At 42.6% G+C, this 13865-nt stretch overlaps 1 protein-coding gene across 1 annotated transcript in view; it reads left to right on the plus strand.

Moving 5' to 3' along the window:
- The first annotated feature begins 5535 nt into the window (after nt 1-5535).
- Nucleotides 5536-13865, plus strand: part of SMAD5 (SMAD family member 5) — a 57486-nt gene continuing 49156 nt past the window's right edge. The window contains exon 1 of the mRNA XM_020875525.2: nt 5536-5649. The gene's annotated coding sequence lies outside the window, so the exon portion shown is untranslated. The remainder of the gene's footprint in view (nt 5650-13865) is intronic.

Genomic DNA, 13865 nt, shown 5'->3' on the forward strand with positions numbered 1-13865 from the left:
GTGAAGAACAGAAAGAAGATTCTGTGTGGGCAAGGTTCATGTGAGAGTGTTGGTGATGGCAGGGACCTTATCACTTGGGGTGGGGCCACGGCAGAGGGTCTGGAGTTTATCCTAAAAGCAATGGGATGGCTTTGAAGAACTTTACTTTGAGAGTTAATAACCTCAACATTTACATTTTCAGCATGTAATATCTGTTAGGTGATCAAGGGATTGGAGCAAGGCTGTGTAGAAGCAGCCAATAGTCCAGGTGAGAAATGATAGTGACCTGGACTGGGATTAAACCTGACTATCAGTGGCTGGAAGATGTGGAGAGAAGTGGATAGATTTAAAGTATGGTTTGAAGGTAGAACTGATGAGTCTTGATGCTAGATTGTGGAAGGATGACTTGATTTAACCCCAACTACTCCATCCAAACAGAAGGCTTCCTTGGTATCTCAGTACTAAAGAATCCACCTGCCAATTCAGGAAGACACGAGTTTTATCCCCAGGTCGGAAGATCCCCTGGAGAGGGAAATGGCAACCCACTCCAGTATTCTTGCCAGGGAAATCCCATCGACAGAGGGACCTGGTGGGCTGCAGTCCATGAGGTTGCAAAAGAGCCAGACAAGACTCACTGACTAAACAATAACAGCAACATGTGCCAGGCACTGTCCTAAGAGCCCAACAACTATCTATTCATTTAATCCAAGTAATAATAACTCTATAAGTTGATATTACTGTTATCTGCATTTTACAGATGCTGAGACTGAGGTACAGACTGGCTAAGAAACTTGTGCAAGTTCCACTCATAGTAAGCAAGACAGTCTATGTTCAAACCAGAAACATAGGGTTAGCTTCAGAGTTGTCACCACTATGATTTTGTCCAGTTAAAGAGCATTTAGGAGGAGAAGTTTCTGTCTCCTTCCCCTTTTCCCAGTTCCATAACACTTCCAGATTTTCACCTGCTGCTCTGGATTTGTGGCCGAGTGCACATGTGGTTTGGCTCATCTGAGACTATGTGTCTGAGGATGAAAACTGAGACTGTAGAACTGGGGAGGTCAGTTGAGTTAACTCAGAGGGCGTTTGCCGTCAAGAGGAACAGATGCTGTTTAAGTCAGGAAGAAAAGAGCGTTCACTCCAAGCCTCACTTTAGAAAGCCTCTTTGTTTTATGACTCTGGGTGCAGGCAACCCTTTTAATTTTGTGTTTTGGATTCCAGCCATAGGAGGCCTTCTTTAATGTAGCAGATGGCTGGAGACAGGCAAGCCTGGTTTCTACTCTCTGCATGAAGCAGCCTTCCCTAGAGAGGAATCTCCCAATTATGTTGCTCTGAAAAAAGAGAAGAAGAAAAGATAACTTAAAATGGACACATTAAATTTACACTACACATAAAATAACCACTGCTTTAGGCATCTGCAAACATTCGGAGATCAGGAAACCTTTTGAGAATCTGATGAAAGCTACAGACCTTTGCTGCAGAAGATTTGTATATAGTTATCCACACAGAAACGTGCATAATCATTCCACGGGGCTCATGGAGTCTCTGATAACCATTCCTGAAGCTTAAAAGTCTCTGGCAGCAAGATTCCTTTGCTTCCAGCAGAGGCAGCTATTATCTTTTACTTTCCTTTTCCTTTTTTTCAATACATTTTGTATTGATTCTCAATTTTGTATTGTGATAATAAAGGGTCTGTGGAATATTAAGGGCTCATTTCACACAAGAACACTCAAATTTTACTGGAAAAAAAATCCTTTCAAACATTGGGTAAAGTCACTTTAGTGTATTCTCTGGTTGGCACAGAACCTTGGCTTGCTCTGTTAAACACTAATGTGAAGTTTCTTTTGAAAATTGTAACATGATGGTGTTTTCTCTGTGGGATCTTGGGGTATGTCTCTGCACAACATTTCTTTAGAACTTCACTGTTCTCAGCACTTTTCCCAGGTTAGCTCTGCCTGCTGCATTATTTCCAATATTAAAGATGGAGGGTAGGGCTAATTTGTCCATTGAAGAGCATACAATTTTCAGAACTTGGAAAGACAGCTTTATTGTCTCCCAGACACTGTCCAGAGTGGTCACACAAACTTAGACATTTCTTCCTTTGATGTCCACTTGCCATGGCTGTGTGACAAAGTGAGATGTCTCTGAGGTGGCTACCAGATCTCTTTATGGATTTCTGTGATGTCATTCATTGATCCCTCTACACTGGGCAACTCCTTGGAACATCACCACATTTTTCCAATTCTACTGGAGGTCCACTGGTCATTTAGGGAGAATCTTCTGAGCTATAGCAAAGGGTCAAATTGAGATATATATTAAATAAATGAAACCAAACCCAATTTGCCTCAATTACCATATATTTAAAAATAAAAGTTTAAAAATATGGAAAGACTGAGTTAAGTATTCCAGTTCTTCTTGTTCCATATATGCTCTCACATTTCCTAAAAATTACCTCCTTATAAAATTCAGGATGTGAGTATGTCACTGACCAAATATTTAAGCTGGTTCTTTACATCAAATGAATAATTAACACAGTTATTGGAAAAGTTCAAAGAAAGGGCTCATTTTCTCCCCAAGCATCAACAGAGCTAGAAGGAAACTGTTTGGGACTTAAATCAGGGTTGTGAATTTCAGCTGATTGATATTTTGCGCTAGGTAATTCTTTCTTTCTTTGTGTCTTTCCTTCTGGCTGCTCTGAGTCCTCGCTGCTATGCGCGTTTTTTCCTCTAATTGTGCTGGGCTGAGGCTGCTCCTTGCAGCAGTGCTTGGGCTTCTCACTGCAGTGGCTTCTATCATTGTGGAGCACAAGCTTCAGGAGTCGTGGTACGTGGGTCAGCAGTTGGGGCCCGTGGGCTCCAGCGCGCTGGCTCTGTAGTTGTGTCCCATGGGCTTGGTTGTTCTGTGGCATGTGGGATCTTAGTTTTTGGACCAGGGATTGAACCCGTGTCCCCTGCATTGGCAGGTGGATTTTAACCACTGGACCATCAGGGAAGTCCTGGGCTGGATAAGTCTTGGCAGAAGAAAACTGTCCTGTGTATCATAGAATGTTTAGATCCCTGGCCGCTACAGAGTAGATGTCACCAGCACCACCTTCCTAGATGTGACAACCAAGATTATTTTCAAATATTGTCAAATGTTCCCTTGGGGCCTTCGGCAACCCCTGCTTGAGAAGCACTTGTGTGTTTTCCAGTATTAAGCTTCTCTATAAGTAATACAAAATTGAATATTGAAGCTGCTTCAGTTTGACCTTTCTGGTCAGGTGAACGCTAAACTGAAAAGGCAGTTTGTCTCTTTTGATGCCCCATCAACTATTCTATCTGTTCAGATCATCCTGTTCTACATTTGCTTTTAGTCCCTGTCCCCAAAACAGGGACTTCCTTATTCCTTTCCTATGGCTCTGACAGCCCTGTTCATTTGCCATCTGATAGTCATTTTGACTATATAGATCTTTAATGATCTGATTTTTTTTTATACCCTTTGAATGCTGGGTACTGTCTTGTTCTTTGTGAGGAGTTTCTCTTCCTGTATTCTATGTTATCATCTCTTTCAATTTAAGATCTAAGCTGAGCCTACACAACAGTTTGGAGAAGTTTGAGTCTCTGGTTGATTTGATCATTATTTGGACACACAGATCAGGAAGCAAAACTGTTGGCTTTGAGATTAACCTGAGATTGTGAAAGGAATCCTGTAATCACAAATTGTTCTTTACATATGTGCAGTGACTACGAGACAGCAAATAGTTTGTTTTGGGAAGGATTTTAGTGCCTGTTTGAGGGCAGGAGTGGCTGAAGGGTACAAAATATTTAAACCACGTTTTTATGTCTTATAATGTTCAACAAACCTCTCTGCAAACATCAGTTCTGGGGGAAAAAAAAAGGATCCTCCAACGCAGGGTTATGGGCACTTTTGGGAGTTGTAAAGCCATGCAGGCTCCACAAATATGTGCCTTCCAAGGGCTGGAAACTTCTGAATTAACAGCAAATAATCAGTGAGTGTGACAAAGAGTTAAAGTACACAGACTTTACTTTCACAAACTTTATGATGTAGTAAAGAGTTTTAAGACATAGACCTGAGATTGCAAACTGATGGCCAGCAGGCTAAATCAGGACCATGGATTTGTTTTACTTGGCTTGTACAGGGTTGGCCTCCTGAATGTCTAAGAAAGAAAAAAAGGAAAGAATGGAAAAAAAGTTGCTACATACATAAAACTGAGATTTTGTATTAAAGTCCAGATTTCCAGCTGTTTTTGAAAAATTAGAAGATCTACCAAAACTGGGTCCTTATTTCCACGTTTCCCCATGGTGACAGTTGGCTAGAGTGAATGAAATAGCAGCTGCCCCCTTTGAACAGAGGAGGCTCTCTCTCTGATTCTGCACCCAGGCCCACTACATTCCCTCATCAGGCCTCTGTCCACATTTGAGATGACTATTCTTAATGCAGAGACTTGGATAACATTCACCATGCCTCTTCCCTGTGGAAAAGATGACTGAAGCCTGGAGCAAAACAGCTGCTTCTCACTTGATGCAGGTGAGATGACCCTGCCTCAGGGGACCACTGCTGGCCATAGAGGCAGTGAGCAGTGGTCAGATTTGGGATGTATTTTGAAGGGAAGATTTCGTGATGGTTTGGTTTAGAGAATGAGAGAGAGAATTTGAAAATGACTCCAATTTTGATTTTCATTTATTTTTAAAAGTAAACCTATAGCGGAATATTGGAAAGTCAGTATTGAACTTTTAAAATAAAAACAAAATTACTTAAAAGTTTTTCTTCACTAGTACTCTCCAAATTGCATGCCCTAGATGGTACTACTATCATTTTCTGGGAAATGCCGACACTCTGGGGAATTGGGAAGGGGGAGAACATTGAGACGAGCCCCAGTAACAAAAGAGATTTCGGCTCCTGCCACGACATGGAGCATAGGGACCTCAGTCTATGGATTGCCTCTGTGCACCTCTGTGTCCCCATGTGCAGGATGGTGTATCTTAAACTACAGGGGTGTCAGAACATGTGCAGCATTACTTCAGGAGCTACAAGGTCTGTCACTGCCAGACATATTAGTCTCCAGGAGTTCCACACGGGAAGGGTTTTAGGGCTGCATCCAGTAAGAAGATACTCGGAAGCTTGCTTTGAGGCTACTTTTTCACAGAAAGAGGACTCTCTTTTCTCAGATTTCTATTACAAATCATTAAGAGTAGCAAAGTTATATCCGACGATGTTTTTATTTACACTTTATACAGGACTGGGAAAATCGCCAACTGTCCATGTCGAAAACAATTATTTTATTTTATTATAATGTGGGTTGATAAGGTTAGTGGAGACTACCAGTGGCTATCGTGGTGGTGGGAACTAGCCGACTGCCAGTCCTGGGCCCGGCCATGGACGCGAGATGCCTCTGGCAGATCGGAAGCTGGAGTTTGCGGGCGCCGAGCCAAGCGCGGAGGCTTCCTCCAACCGCGGGAGCCAGGCGGCCCTTCCCTCGGTCTGTCCCGCAGCGGTCACTCGGCCGCTTGCGCGCATGCGCCGACCCCGCGGCGTCCTCCCCGGCTCCTTCCCTCCTTCATCCGGGTCCTGGGCGAGCGGGCGCCGTGCGCGTGTCCCGATGCCGAGCTGCTAATAAAGTTGCGCTGAGGAGAAGCGCCGCGACGGCGCCGGGAGAGCGCGCGCCGCCGGCCCGTGAGTGAATGTGGGGCCCCGGGACGGGCGGGCCAGCGAGTGGGACCGTGGGCTGCAGGCTTTGCCTGGACGCGGTTCTGCCCTAGCGGCCGGACTCGGGCCGAGGCGGGGGCGGGCGGAGCGGAAATCACCCGGGCCTGCGGGGCGGGAGGTAGGCCGAGACCCGGCCTGCCAGGGTCCGGGCGGGCGGCGATGGTGCGGCCAGTCCGGCTGGAGGCCTTGCCTGCCCCGGGGGCGTCCCGAGGCGGGGCCAAGGCTGGCCCTTGTCCGGGCTCAGCCGTTACCACCCAGACTGTGGCGGGAGGCGTTCAGGACGCCCTCGTGGGGATCCCCGGCCCCACTTCTGTCTGGGGGAGCGGTTTGCCCTCCCTTATGCGAGTGCCACCCTCAACACACACCCCTGGTGGGACTGCCCAGCTCGGCAGAGTAGCTTGGTCGGCTACATTGCAAAACCGTCCAGTGGCTTGATGAATCCGTGCCGCCGCCGTCGCTTTGTGTTTCAAAGATAAGGATCCACTCTTATCGGTGGGAATTACACCCCGGGCAGTTGTGACCTGCTCCTGCACTCAGCTGGTAGTTAGACCCGGTTTCTGCCACTTGCCATGCCAGTTTCCACCATTGCAAAGATTTCTTCTACTTTGTGTAAACTTTTGCTGCAAGGAAAACGACAAGCAGTATCTGTTTGCCTTCATCATATTCAACCCCTGCTGGGGTCTTTCACTCTAGTGTCAGGGCTCAGATTCATATTCGGTCTGCCCCCTCCCCACGCCCTCCCTCTTTCCTCTCTTCCCCTTTCAGCTGCTGTTATTACGTGGAGTTTGGAGCCTAAGCTTTGAAAACTCCCATGTGGCGCCTGTCTTAAGTCGGAGCATGCTCAGTAGCCAAAACAGATTTTGGTTGCAAAAAAGAACTGGGGCGAGGATAGTCGGGTATTTGGACGTTCGCCCACTTCCTAACAAAATGTTCCAATTCTGGTTTGGATGGCATTGGAGACTGGAGCTGTAGGCCAACCCAGAGGTGAGGAATGCCTGAACACCCTGGGCCAGATCTCTATCTTGATTGTAGAGACATTGTTTCCTGACCAGCTGGAGGTCTAGAGAGAGACAGGGGGAAAAGCATTCCTGCCTGCCTGTGCGTTTACATGGGTGTGGTACGAAGTGTATCTTGTTTACCTTATCTTTCGGTGGAAAAAGTTTTGAAGTTTGGTCGGGTATGTCACATCATGCCCGTTGCCTAGTACCCCCCAAAGTGTTCTTATTTAGCAAAAAGGCTGAATAGGTGGGAGGTTGTGGCTTGGCCTCACAGAAGTTGAGAGGAAGGGATACTGAAGTTGCTGTTTTCAAATTCTTTCGAAAATTCTGTTGCTAAACTTGAGTAGTTAAATTTCCTTAAATTAGAGTACCTAAGCTGCCCGCAGTGAATTAGTTTTTAAACTTTCATTTGAAAGCTAAATGGTTGGAAACCTTAGTCCCAATAATGTAGTAACGTTCCAAGCAGTTTAAAATTGTTCCTAGGTGCCAGTGGTGTGGAAGACAAAACCTAGACACAATGTGAACATTACTGATCTGAATATTTTTGAGTGTGTTCCAAATAAGGAATTTTTTTTTTTTTAATAGTTCTTCTAAGGGCTTTCCTGGTGGCTCAGATGGTAAAGAATCTGCCTGCAATGTGGGAGACACAGGTTTGATTCCTGGGTCAGGAAGATCTCCTGGAGAAGGGAATTGCTACGCACTCCAGTATTCTTGCCTGGAGAATTCCATGGACAGAGGAGCCTGGTGGGCTACAGTCCATGAATTTGCAAAGAGTTGGACATGACTGTATGTGTGACTAACACACATACGTATATAGCTCTAAACAAATTTTGTATTTTGCCTCTTATTGGTACTTTGGTAACTTTTACCCCCCTCTAAGATGAATCCAAGATTGCAGAAATACAAAACAGTTAAGAAACAAGTTTAAAAAGTGTAACTTTCATGAGAGTTGTGTTTATTATGTTTAGATTTTTTAAATTTAACTTCTGCATGATTGTCTCCGTAGTATCCTCCTTTCTTCCCTCTCTACCTTGCTGCTCCCTCAGTGTGCCTTTCCTTTCACATAGCTGCTTTTATTATATAAACAGTACCTTTTTATTTTTGTTAATAAAATCTGTCATTTATGCCTCCATTTTTTCAGATCACAGTTGAAATAGACTATAAAAGTTAGATGAACCTTCCCAACTGACTTTCTTCCTTCTTTTTTCTTTTTTCTTCTTAGATTTTAAATTTATCCAATGATATAGTTTAGTTAAGAGAACAGTGAACTGGAAAAGAAAAGAATAAAATATTTTTGTAGGTTCTGTGCAGATTTGGTGGAATTATCTACTTGTCTGGTTCACAGGGTTAGGCGCCACAAAAATGGGTAGATTGGTATGTGCTACATTTCTTTCCCCTCTGGCAAAGTCAGTTTTAATTTCAGTGGGAAACAGTGGCAGAATGTTGTTACTAATGAGGTTTAAATCAGATTGTTTACTGGTTATGTAACATGTTGCTGGGAGTATTATTAAAAGTTGCCTTCTGTATCAAGGTAGAGGCAAGTAAATTCTGCTTACCCTCTTCACTGGGTTTTAATTCTTGGCTGAACCTGAAGCACATTAGACTATAACCATAATTATACCTGGGTAGCCTGTCTGTTTCCTGTTTTCATCATGAACCCAAACATTATGATTTGCAGTGATGATCTTTTTTGTGCCTTGTGTTAAGCGAGGCAGTATGTTTTCTCTTACTTCTGAAAAAGAGAGTTGTAACTTGGTCAAATCAAAGGTACTAGCTTCTTGTCTTTTGAAGACTAGGCAGTAAAATAGGAAACTTCTAAAAATTTCTTGGTAACTTGAAATACTATTCTTAAAAATCTATTTAATACATATTGTTTGAGTCTTTTTATGTAAATTTTAATGTTACCAGTAGTATGTATAGTCTGAATAAGAAAGCCCTTTTTGTTTATGACTTATCAGTGTTTATTATTACCAGATGTATATGTTGACTTAGCTGACTTGAGAACTCTTTAGGATATAGCTGCCTTTATTCCCTTCATTATCGGTTTTCCCTGTTCTTTTTATTTCTAGAGTGACCGTATTCCTAGTCTGTGTGTTTCATACTAGCACAAAGAAGAAACTGAAATAGTTTATTTCTTCAAATGTTACAGCTCCTTTAGATCCTATGGGTTTGCCGGTATACTAATAAGGTCAAAAACAGTGGAGAAGATTTCCTTTTATAAGGGACAGTCTTATAAAAGCCTGAAGGATGATTCTTATTTCTACCAGTCTGGATATTTTGGAGAAAAGATTATTTGGGGGTAAGACCCAAGAAGACTGCACAGAGGTAGAATGTTTTTCCCACCAAAGATGATGATAAATGTCCTCACAAAGCCTGTCCATGTCTTTTTACACTTTGATTTTCTGCTTCCAAAGTTAATGGAACAATAGTAGTTGAAACTCTCAGTGCTGGCTTATCCAATTCATTGCCATTACCTAGAACTCTAAATTTGAGAGGTACATGTACTACTTGGAAGGTTAAGATATAAAATTCTTTTTGAAAAATTATTAAAAGCTAGATTGTTGTTAGGACCAACTAGTTTTTCAGTCTTATATTCTGACATCTTTCAGTGTTTCACAACTTTGAAAAGATGGGGTAATTGCACCGTTACTATTTTTTCATAAATAGTCAGCTAGTTCTTCACTCTGCAGTTTTATACTTTTTTGCCCTGGGCCCTAGGTGGGGAGATTTTTGGCCTCTTTCTATTAGAGAAGTGGTATCAGTGACTTTTTTTTTTTCACTGATTCTTAGGAATCAGTGATTCCTAACTTGGTTGTGACAGTATTTTAGAAGAAAGTATTCTTTATTAGATGGTTCCATGTGTGCGATACTGTAATTGTAATTCATTTTTGGAAGTGAGTTGTTAAAGTGCCTTTTGTAAATAGGATTTGCTTTTGAATTCTTTGGTACACCAGTCTCTGCTTATAATGTGTATATATATAAATTACAGAATGGTATACTCTGGAAATTTGAAAATGGCCTAGTGAGATTTAACTGGATTTTTCCTTTTTAATGTCCATATATGTTGTTTTGTTATTATTGAAAATAATATTAATAGTAAGAAAAAGACTGGTGTCACCTTCCTACCTTTCTTTGAACATAGCAGCTTGGAGTCCTGTAAACAGTCTTACACTTTTTAAATTTAACTATGATCTCAGAATATGGCTGGTACTTTTTCAAGGCAAGCTTTGTTTTGATCACTTCTGTTTTCATGATGTGTTAGGATCTGCCTAGCATCCTATCTGGTAGACTATAACTTGAGATCTAGTTATCCTGGTTTGTGTGTTTCTAGGAAAAGAGGGGCACTGCAGAACTTTTTCAAAGCTAGTCTTTCATTTTCTTTGCCTTCTTCACATCTTTCTGCCCACTCAAGTGAGTAGATGAGCTTATCTGGAAAATGTCTTCATAAAGATTTGAAATATATGTGGTGTACACAAGTTAGCACTTTGTACTCCAGAGAGACATTTTGTAACATACTGATTTGGTATCTGCTCTTGGTGATTTTATTATTTAAAGGAAAGCGCTATAAAGATTGACCAGCTCTGTGTCTGTTCGTGTGCCTGCAAGCCTATGCAGGTATTCTCAGACACATCTGGTAGCAATGTCAGAAATCTTGCAGGCTCTGTGGGGGTGAGTGATACATCTAGATCAGGCCCTGCTTAATTAGAGGACTTAGAGAAGCAGGTGAGGTTTAAAGAGTGATTAAAAACTGGGAAACAAAAGTCTGGGTGCGGGAGATAAAGACTGGTATGGGCACAAAGAGAGCCCAGGTGAGAGTGTTAGCTGTGAGAAGTGCCAGCTGTCATGTGCTCAGCTCCTGAACGGCTTTGAAATCACTATGAGAACTTTGGATGTCTTTGGAAATTTGGGAAGCATAATTGAGAAAAGTGATGATTTCCTAGTTTCTCTAGGAAAGTGATTTTGATGCCCATGTATTTCCTCTTCTTTCTAGATGATCTAGTAAGGAGTAGGTTTTCTGAATCTAGGAGAGCTGTGGGGTCAGCTTGCTCTTGGTTTCTTTCTCTTATCTGCTTGCAGTCATGGATGTGGCTTACGCATTTTATAGTGATTATATACCTAGGTCTAGGATTGGTTTGATAGTGATGACAGGTGTCTACTTTTGCTAATACATGGTGACTAAAGATGTTAGAACTGCAGGGGTAAGTCATTTTTAAAGCTATACCCCCACCAACCATGAAAAAGTTACCTCTGAATGTGTATAGGCAAGTGACTTTCTCCCATTGTGGATGGTCCTAAGGGCCTTGGTTCTCAAATCTACTGCAGAACCTGGGAGGTAGGGCCCTGCTGTCAATGAATCTGAATTTTTGTGGAATGGTTATGAAGGATTTGTTTCTTTAAAACCCCATCTGTAATTCTTCTGTATAGGTTTGGTTGAGGTGATGGTGGCTTTGACACATATGCACATTTATTTGCGAGGGTTGATGTGATCAGGAGATTTCCTTTTGGCTAACGGTGTTGGGTGAAATTTTTGGGTTGGTTTGCTTGCCTTTTATTTTGGATTGAAGCAGTTAGAGAGACGTTAGAGCAGAAGGTGAAGGCGCTGTTTTTTTTGACGTTTCCTTTGACTCTGGGCCTGAGCAGTATGTGTCTGTATGTCTGTCTGTCTGGGGCAGGTTTGTGTGTATGTGTTTATGGCAGGTCAGGAGGTTCTACTCAGGTAACCTGAAGTCAGAACAAGACTTGGTTTCTTGACATTAGTAACAGTTCATTTGAATGGAAATCTGGCTAAGTGTAACAACATTTTCTTCATACATTCATTTTATGTAAAATCATCCTTTAGCTTCCCTATCAGCCTCCACTAAATCAATCCCATTCTGGTAGCCCAGGTTGACACCTTGGAGTCCTTGGAGTTTTTGACTCCTCCATTCTCACATTCCCCTTATCTCTTCCATCAGGAAACCTTTTGTCTCCCAAAACATGTGAAATTGTCTATTTCTCACCACTGTGCTGCTGTCATCCTGGTCTGAGCCACCATCATCTCTTACTTAAATTGCTGCAACACTGAACTGATCTTGGTCTCCCTGCTTTCTACGTCCATCCCCACCCCTTCCCCATTCTGAACATGTGGGGTAGAGTGATTTTTTTAATAATATAAGTCTGAAAATGTCATATCTTCACTCAGAGCTCTCAAGTGGGTCTACATGTCACTTATAGTAAAGGCCAAAAGCCCTTATATTACTGCATGGCTCTTACCTGTTTGACTCCATTCTTTGTTTTTCCCCTTCTTGTTCACTTATTAGTCTTCATGGGCTTGTGGTTACTTGAATGTGCCAGACATGCTCCCACTTTGGAATTTTCACATTGCCCGTTTCCTTTTGCTTGTACTAGTTTTCCCTGCCTGGCTCACTCTTTGGTGCCTTCTCAGTGAGACTCAGCCCAGCCACCGTGTTTAATATTACACTTCTTTCAGAGCACTCCTGATCCACCTTCCTCTGTTTTATTTTTCTCCATAGCATTTTTCACCTAACAGCTATCCTGTATCACTCATTTATTGTACTTTGTCTGTCTTCCTCCACTGGAATGCAAGCTTTATGAGGACAAGGATTTTGGTCCCCTTTTATTCACGTCTATATTCTCAGCGCCTATACTGCTCAGTTCAGTCACTCAGTCATGTCCGACTCTTTGTGACCCCATGAACCACAGCATGCCAGGCTTCCCTGTCCATTACCAACTCCCAGAGCTTACTGAAACTCATGCCCATTGAGTCAGTGATGCCATCCAATCATTTCATCCTCTGTCATCCCCTTCTCCTTCCGCCATCAGTCTTTCCCAACATCAGGGTCTTTTCCAGTGAGTCAGTTCTTCTCATCAGATGGCCAAAGTATGGAGCTTCAGCATCAGTCCTTCCAGTGAATATTCAGGACTGATTTCCTTTAGGATTGACCGGTTGGTTGGATTTTCTTGCAGTCCAACGGACTCTCAAGAGTCTTTTCCAACACCACAGTTCAAAAGCATCAATTCTTTGGTGCTCAGCATTCTTTATCATTCAACTCTCACATCCATACATGACTACTGGAAAAACCATAGCTTTGACTAGACGGACCTTTCTTGGCAAAGTAATGCCTCTGCTTTTTAATATGCTGTCTAGGTTGGTCATAGCTTTTCTTCCAGTGAGTAAGTGTCTTCTAATTTCATGGCTGCAGTCACCATCTGCAGTGATTTTGGAGCCCAAGAAAATAAAGTCACTGTTTCCATGGTTTCCCCATCTATTTGCATGAAGTGATGGGACTGGATGCCATGATCTTAGTTTTCTGAATGTTGGGTTTTAAGCCAACTTTTTCACTCTCCTCTTTCACTTTCATCAAAAGGATCTTTAGTTCTTCACTTTCTGTCATAAGGGTGGTGTCATCTGCAAATCTGAGGTTATTGATATTTCTCCCAGCAATCTTGATTTCAGCTTGTACTTCATCCAGCCCGGCATTTCACATGATGTACTCTGCATGTAAGTTAAATAAGCAGGGTGACAATATACAGCCTTGACATACTCCTTTCCCGATTTGGAACCAGTCTGTTGTTCCATGTCCAGTTCTAAATGTTGCTTCTTGACCTGCCTACGGATTTCTCAGGAGGCAGGTCAGGTGGTCTGGTATTCCCATCTCTTTCAGAATTTTCCACAATTTGTTGTGATCCACACAGTAAAAGGCTTTGGTGTAGTCAATAAAGCAGAAGTAGATGTTTTTCTGGAACTCTCTTGCTTTTTCGATGATCCAGCAGATGTTGGCAATTTGATCTCTGGTTCCTCTGCCTTTTTTAAATCCAGCTTGAACATCTGGAAGTTCACAGTTCATGTACTGTTGAAGCCTGGCTTGGTGAATTTTGAGCATTACTTTGCTAGCGTGGAGATGAGTGCAACACGCGGTAGTTTGAACATTCTTTGGCATGGCCATTCTTTGGCATGGCCTTTCTTTGGGATTGGAATGAAAACCGACCTTTTCCCGTTCTGTGGCCACTGCTGAGTTTTCCAAATTTGCTGGCATATTGAGTGCAGTACTCTCACAGCATCATCTTTTAGGATTTGAAACAGCTCAACTGAAATTCCATCACCTCCGCTGTAGTGATGCTTCCTAAGGCCCACTTGACTTCACACTTGAGAATGTCTGACTCTAGGTGAGTGATTATACCATC

Source organism: Odocoileus virginianus, chromosome 3, assembly GCF_023699985.2.
Source record: "Odocoileus virginianus isolate 20LAN1187 ecotype Illinois chromosome 3, Ovbor_1.2, whole genome shotgun sequence".
Classification (NCBI taxonomy): Eukaryota; Metazoa; Chordata; class Mammalia; order Artiodactyla; family Cervidae; genus Odocoileus; species Odocoileus virginianus.